We start from the raw sequence: 7,473 nt of genomic DNA on the forward strand, positions 1-7,473 counted from the left end.
GAAGCCTTCTCCATATCCCACACTTCCAGGGGAGTGCCCAGGACGCAGCACGCACCTTTCCAGGTCCTCTGGGCTGGTTCAAAAGAGGACTAGCAGTGATTTCTTCCTGAAGACCGACAACTCCAATGGGCTCTCTGAGCAGCTCACAGCCCTCCTGAGCGTTTTTCTCAGTGCTTCACTTTCCCTGGAAACTTTCTGATCACGATGAGTGGATTGAGCGGGGACATGAGAATGGTGGAGGAAAAGGGCTCTGACAGACGCTATCAGAAGGGCTGTTCTGGGCATCACAAAGAAAGGATGAGGGTGCTGTAGAAAAGAGTGAAGTGAGAGGAGGAGGTGGAGAAGGCCTTATGCCTGGCCATGCTGGGCAGGAGAGCTGCCCCAGGGTGGCAGCTCTAATGCAAGCACAGGATGCCCATGTGAACAGGAAGGGAGGACTGGCTCTAAAAAGCAGGTTATGAAAGCAAAGAGCTTGAGTGTGCCAGTGTCACTGCAGGAGAGCTCCAGCAATGGGGTGAGATCCCGGGGGATGTCCAGCACCTTTGGGCCACTGAACCATATCTGGGACAAGAATGAAATTGCTGTAGGTGACAGAAATCGCCCTAGCCAAGGGCAGTTGCTGGAGACAGACCTTCCAGGTCTTGAGTCTTTCAGATAACATGTGGTGTCATGCAGCCAAGTACTGACCACAGAGTGTGGTCACCAGCAGTAAACCCTCTGTCCATGTAAAAAGTGCAGGAAACAGTACTAACACTAGTGTGAGCCGAGATGGTGCTTTTCCCAGTCAGAAAGCTGGCCAGCAGCTGGGGTGTGGTGGTAGAGCTGTGGCAGGTTCCAGGGAGGACACATTCCCCAGGAAGGCAGCCATGCGGTTTCACAGACCTGGGTTTCCACCAACAGCCCAATAATGACGATGTTCCCAACTACAGTCTTATGGCAGGTCATGAGAGAGAGAAGGAAGCAACTTGTAAAAGGACTGGATACCTTTCACATTTACAGTAGGGAAAAGTCCATCAGTGACGCCTGAGTTTATGTTTCTCCATGCAAGACGTTAAATTGTTCTTGTCAATCTTACCTGGTAGGGCACCTGTGAGGAAAAAAATTTCCTTGTTAGCTGCTTAAAGAAATTGTGAAGGAAGTTCAGAGAGGTGAAGTATGGAGGTGTGTGTGCCTCTGAGTGTATTCATCCTCCCTCAATGTGCTCTGTGTTTTCTGACAGGTGAGAGCTGCTGCCTTCTAGAGAGCAATGATGCTCATGCTTGTAGAACCCCTCTGACTGCACATGTGTGAATTCTTATTTTGGGAACCAAGAGCCATCTTCTAGATTTTCAGACATCTCTGACCTCCTCTGGACCCGCTTAAGAAGGTCCCTCCCTTCTGATGTTGGTGCCACCAGAGCGGGACCCAGCACTGCAGGGGAAGTGTCACGAAAGCAGAAGAGAGAAGAAGAATCCCCCCCCTCACCCTGCTGGCCACACTGCGCTGGATGCAGCCCAGGACACGGCTGGCTTTCTGTGCTTGTGTGCACACTGCTGGCTCACAGTCAGTTTTGCATCCACTAATACCCCAAGTCCTTCTCCTCATGGCTGCTCTCAAGCCACTCATCACCCAGCCTGGATTTGTGCTTGAGGTTGTCCCAGCCTGTGTGGGGGATGTTGTATTTGGCCTTGTTGAACTTCAGGAGGTTTGCATGGGCCCACCTCTCCAGCCTGTCCAGGTCACTCAGGATGAATCCCTTCCCTCCAGTGAGTCAGCCGCACCACACAGCTCAGTGTTGTCAGCACACTTGCTGAGGGTGCCTCAATCCCACTGTCCACGTCACCAACAAAGATGTGAAACAGCGCCAGTGCCAACACCAGCCCCTGAGGATGCCACTTGTCACTGCTCTCCACTTGGACAGCGAACTGCTGACACAAGTCATTGAGCGTGACCATCCAGCCAAGTCCTTACCCACCGTGTGGTCTGTCACTGTTTGAACTCATCCAGTAGCCAGTCACCACATGGCCAGTTGTGTACTCCCCACCCCACCCCGGTAAAATAAGGGAGGGACAAAGAAAATAAATTTGTAGGTTGATTAAACAAAAAATTTACTAGTAGTAACAAAACAACAGTAAAAATAGTAAGTCCAAATGGGTAAAATATAGCAGTGGCTCACCAACTGGAGACCTGTACACAGCTCACCCCCAGCCAGCGATCCGACTTCACTAGAAATCCCACCACCAGCCGACCGTAAAACCGAAAACAAAATGGAAAATGAGAGAGAACACGTCCCATTATATAACGAGCATGATGTCACATGGTATGGAATACTTCAAAGATCGGTCTGGGCCCAGCCCTCTTGCTGTGTTCCCTCTCAGCCCAAGGCAAGTTAACTCTATCCTGGCTGAAACCAGGTTATGGTCCATCTCTCAAGTCCATGTCTCTCCAATTTAGAGACAAGGAGGTTGTGTGGGACAGTGTCAAAAGCTTTGGACAAGTCCAGGTAGATGACATCAGTCCCTCTTCCAACTGTTCTGTGTGGGGGCAGCAAGTGGTGAGACCGGTGTGTGTGTGTGTGTGTGTGTGTGTGTGTGTCACATTGGTACGTACATCTGTAAGGTAACCAATAATGACCATCAAACCAGAGCAGCCAGGGAGTGGAAGAGGCCGGGGAGCCTGGTGTTGTTGAGATCCTAATTCTGGACTGGACAATAGAGAGCCCAGAGGGTCTATGAGTGCCGACTGGAGAAGTGAGGTTTCTCCTGGAGAAACTGTGGGGTCTTTGGCATCTGGTGTTGATAAGGACAGGTTGGACAGGGCTTTGAGCAACCTGGTCTAGTGGAAGGTGAACCTGTCTGTGGCAGGGAGGTTGGAATTAGATGATCTTTAAAGGTGCCTTAAGACCCAAACCATTCTGCGATTCTGTGGTTCCATGGGTCTTAGGCCTCACTGATCAGGGCAGAAGCCCTGTGCAGATCTTGGGATTTTTTCCTAAGTTCATACTCCCTCCTGCACAAACCAATCCATAAAATTGAACAGCCTTTTGCAATGCAGACGAGGGCAAATGCTCCAGCAGAACGATGTAGGATAGATTCATAAGGTGCCGGTTTTGATGCTGAGCTGTCCTGACACCTTGTTCCATCGTGATTCCCTTCAGGTTTAGCATCATGGGTAAACAGAGTCCCACGGGCTGCCACATGCTGTACCACCCCTGGCACTGTCACCTCGGGTCAGATACCTGTGAGGAGAGGAGGGAAATGAAGGGAGCCCTGTCTCCCTCCTGCTGCTCCCCACAGCAGACTATTCCTCATCCTGGAGGACTTTCTTAGCCAATGGAGAGGCATATGGGAGAGCTTCAGTGTGCCAGGAGGGGCACAAGAATCCCAGGAGTCTGTTCCAAGGTGCCAGCATCCTTCCCAGGAGAAACTGTGCCCAAACACAAGTCCTCTTAGCTGCCATCTCACCCCTCTTACTCGTGGTGCACATAGAGGACAGAGTAGTCTCTCCAATTCTACAACCTGATTTCAAATTCTGAGCTTCTCATCCAAAGCAGTTTCAAAAGCTCCCAGATTTGTTCTGTAAAGAGCCCTCTCCATCCCTGCAGCCGTTAATGGGACTGTCTAGAGGCACTGGATGCCAGTCAGGGCTCTGCAGAGCCCCACCAGACACAGGCTTCCCTTTGAGCACCAAGTGCCCCTCCTGCGCACACTGGGCTCAAGAAGAAGCCGTTTAGGAGACGTCTGAGTCCCTCGAGTCCCACACAAGACGTGTAAAGGGCACAAGCACATGACTCCCAAGATATATTAGAGTCAGTCTTTTTTTTTTCTTTTTCTTTTTTTTTTTTTTTTTTTATAATTAGTTTCATTGTAAAAAAAATAAGACAGGAAATGTTATAAATTTTTATACACAGTGAAGTTTGTTCTTTCTCATTGTCTCCATATTTGCCCTGTCAGGTCTATGTCCTGGTTCATTTTGGTTCTTCCTTCCCCTTTTGCTATTTGTTTCCCAATTGACAGCTCCTGCCCCAGCCCCACAACCTAGGGACAAGCCACATGATGCTGGTGCCCAACAGCCCTGCTTGCATTCTGCTGCCCTGGGCACCCCCAGCTCCCTGGGACATATTCCCCTGCACTCAACCCCACTGAAGGCATGGAATCAGAGAATCATTTAGGTTGGAAAAGGCCTTAAGATCATCACATGCAGTGGGGTGAGGGAAAAATCCCTAATGTGAAAGTCGTTGGTAATTCAGTGCCTGTCTGGAGAGATGAAACGACAGCCGAGAGGGAATGAGCATGAAGTCCCATAAAGCCGGGCCACACATGGCGGGGGACAGGGGGAGGTCATTCCAGCATGTGGGAACCATGACCTGCCTTTCTGGCTGTGCTGGGGCTGTTACACCCCAGAGGAGGTTGTGGTCTGGGGGCCCAGGAAGGCACATGGGACCAGAGCGGGGCTCTGACATCTCCCATGAGCCCAGGAGAGCTGAGTCCATGGGACAGGGAACCTCCGCCCCTGCCAGGGCGGGGCAGAGGACCCAGCGTTCTGGGCTGCCTGTCCACGCTCCTTTCTTGCCCCAACCCCAAACTGTGCTCTTTGGGGGATGGTGCTCACTGCAGCCCGACAAGAACCTGTTTCCTGCTGTGCCTCCAAAGCACCGGGTGCCCCAAGGGCTGGCATCAGCTGCCCCTCGCCTCTCCCAGCCTCATGGTGGGACACCCCAGTTTGCCCTAATCTGCCCTTGCTGGGGGGCACATGGTGGGTGGGAAGGGGATCTCCTTTACAGAGACACCCCAGGAACCCGGGCTCCCTCAGCCACGCTGCTCATCGCCGTGGTGCAGCCAGAGAGGACCCGGGCGTCCGGGGGCTGGCAGAGGAGAGGGGACGTGGACACGGACACACGGACACACACGGAGTGAAGCTTTGCTGAAGGGGTTTATTGATCATGAGAGGGAAATGGCCCAGGGCTCCCGGGGGTCAGGTGGGGTCATCCAGGGATGATCATCTCCTCATGCCGCTGGAGGGGCACAGGGCAAGGGTGTCACCACCAGCTCCAGTCCTGAAAGACAGAGCCCAAAATGTGACACCCCCCCCCAGTGCCAGCTGGGACAGGAGAGGGGCCTTGTCCCCAGCATCTCTCTCTGCAGAGTCCTGGGGAAGGAAGAAGGGAATGGGAGCCCTCAGGATACGCAGGACAGGACACACATGACAGCCAGAGCCCCTTGCCCGGTTTGTCCTTGCCGCGGGATGCCCCTACATCTCGCAGATCCCTGCCCAGCCCTCACAGTGATCCTGGGGTTTGGGTGGCACCAAAGTCCTGCCTGGCCTGCACATGGTGAGCCATGGGGCTGTAGAGCCCCACGGAGTGCACGGAAAGGCATGGGGGCAGCTCTGTCCCGCTCACCCTGATGGGTGACATGGGGCAGGGGCAGTCCCCTCTGTTTCCCTCTCCCATTCCCAAGGTCTGCCCACGCCTGAGGTCTCAGGGAAACCCCGGGGCCCAGGATTCTTTGTGGGGCTGGAGACACCCTGATCCTGCTCACCTAGAAATCAGCAGACACAGCCAGGCTTTCTGGGGGCTGAACCTCCACCATCATGTCATCCAGAAGGGGCTGGGGAGAAAGGGGGAGTTAAGGACACGCCTGAGTGCATCGGGGTGTACTGGCAGTTAGGGGACAGCAGTGGGATCCTTGGGGAAGGTGCCTCTGGGACCAATGGGGTACGTGAGCTTGTATGGTGGTGCACAGAAAGGAGTGGGAGTCCTGAGGAGGGGGCCCACGTGGTTGCATGGCTGTGTACTGGGGCATCCTGGGTTGCACTGGTGTGTACTGGGTTGTAATGAGGTGGACGGGTATGCAATGGGAACCCCAGGAATAAGGCCTCCCTGAAGAAACACTGGGGTGCAGGGGTGTTTTCTGGGGCTGCAGTGGGGTGTACTGGGACACACTGGGATGCCCTGGACTGTCGTGGCCATGGGAGGTCTGGGTGTGTCAGGGGGAGACAGAACGCTTGGTACCCACCTCAGCCCTCTTCACTTTCCTGAATTTGAGGAACCGCACCTGCAGAGAAAACACGAGACCTCGCTGGTCACTGGGATGTCCCCAGTCCCCGCAAGGGCTGGGAGGACCACCTTGTCCTCCAGTTCCCCAGACTGGGTGACCTCCAAGTCAACCCCACTACTCACCTCCCGCACATTTTTTCCACCTTCTTCCCAAAATGCCTAGGGAGGAAGAGCAAAGGGGTGGTCTGGATTGGCCCTTGCTGGAGGGGTGTGTAGGGCACAGGTGTCCTCAGTCCCCCCAGGCCCATGGCTTCCCCCTGGTCTGAATGGCAATATCCCTTCTGCTACTCCCAGTCCCATTCCTCCATGTTTCACCTGGGATACCTGTTCATGCAGGGACCGGGGTTGGGGATGGAGACAAGGAGAGTGTGGGGAATTCAGGGTCTCCCAAGAAGATGGGCTTGAGGTGTGGGGAGACCCAAAGACAGGGTTTAATTACCGGACCCCAGGGTGCTGAGCTGGGGGTTTTGAAGGGACAGGACTGCGTTGGCTGCACGTGGGGGATAAAGGCATTGTATTGGAGAGGACACGAGGACTTCAAGCATTGTGGTCAGGGGAGGCAGAAGGAAGAGGAATGAAGAGGCCAAAACCGATGGGATCGGGGGAGTGTTTGGGTGTGGGGGCTCAAGGATGGGATCTCAGGACAGTGCCACAGTGGAGAGGATGAAAGGCAAAAGACTGGTGGGAAAGACGGAAAGAAAGGCGTTGGGGATGATCACAAGGACAGGATTTGGTAACCCTAGATAGGACACGGAGGAGATCCCAGGGAAACATGTCTGAGGAGACCAATAGGATGTGATGGGGAGGCCCAAAAGAGAGGGAGGTGGGGGCACCAAGACAAGAAACTGGTGGGGCCCTCCCAGGGAGGAGACACGTCTGAGCATCCAGTGAGGAACTCGGGCTCTGGGCACAAGAACACTAATTCTTGTGGGGAGGTTGAAAGCTGCATTGCCCAGGGCTGGAGGTGCAGGGGGGCCTGGAGGAGCCCCTTGCTTGGGAAAGGGAGAGGCCAAGGCAAGGGATTTCCTGCTCCCCACTACAATTCTATTCTGCAGGAGAGCTGATGTCCGGCAGCCAAGAGCCATCCCCAGCCTTGAGCCCCTTGCCGTGGCCCTGGGGACTCACCTGAGCATCTTCCGGGGTGCACAGCAGGATGGTGAAGAGCAGGGCCACGCTGAGCACTGCGGCCTTCATCTTCCTCCGAGGTGTGGTGAGTGCCAGGTGAAGCTGGAGAAGGCGAGGGGCAGATTTATCCCTCCCAGGACTCCTCCTTGTTCTTCCCGAAAGTCTCCAGGGCAAAGCCAGGCTTGGCAGGGACACCAGCCCTGGCCACAAGCCCAGACCCAGCACAGAGCCAGCCCCACCTCTGGCACGGATCCGGCCACCTTCCCTGGCATCGCTCCAGCTTCCTGCATGGGGCAGCTGCACATGGACAG

At 54.6% G+C, this 7,473-nt stretch overlaps 1 long non-coding RNA gene across 2 annotated transcripts; it reads right to left on the bottom strand.

Annotated features, from left to right (window-relative positions):
- Positions 1 to 4,897: 4,897 nt before the first annotated feature.
- On the bottom strand, positions 4,898 to 7,253 carry LOC141954943 (uncharacterized). Of its 2 annotated transcripts, none has more exons than XR_012632294.1 (5): positions 7,163 to 7,253; positions 6,161 to 6,196; positions 5,997 to 6,035; positions 5,520 to 5,588; positions 4,898 to 5,035 (listed from the first exon to the last, which is right to left on the bottom strand). It is a non-coding gene; the product is annotated as an uncharacterized LOC141954943 (long non-coding RNA). The 2 variants fall into 2 exon arrangements; XR_012632295.1 differs by having other exon boundaries at positions 5,030 to 5,127.
- Between the last annotated feature and the right edge of the window lie 220 nt (positions 7,254 to 7,473).

The sequence above is a fragment of the Athene noctua genome, unplaced genomic scaffold (assembly GCF_965140245.1).
Source record: "Athene noctua unplaced genomic scaffold, bAthNoc1.hap1.1 HAP1_HAP1_scaffold_42, whole genome shotgun sequence".
NCBI lineage: Eukaryota > Metazoa > Chordata > Aves > Strigiformes > Strigidae > Athene > Athene noctua.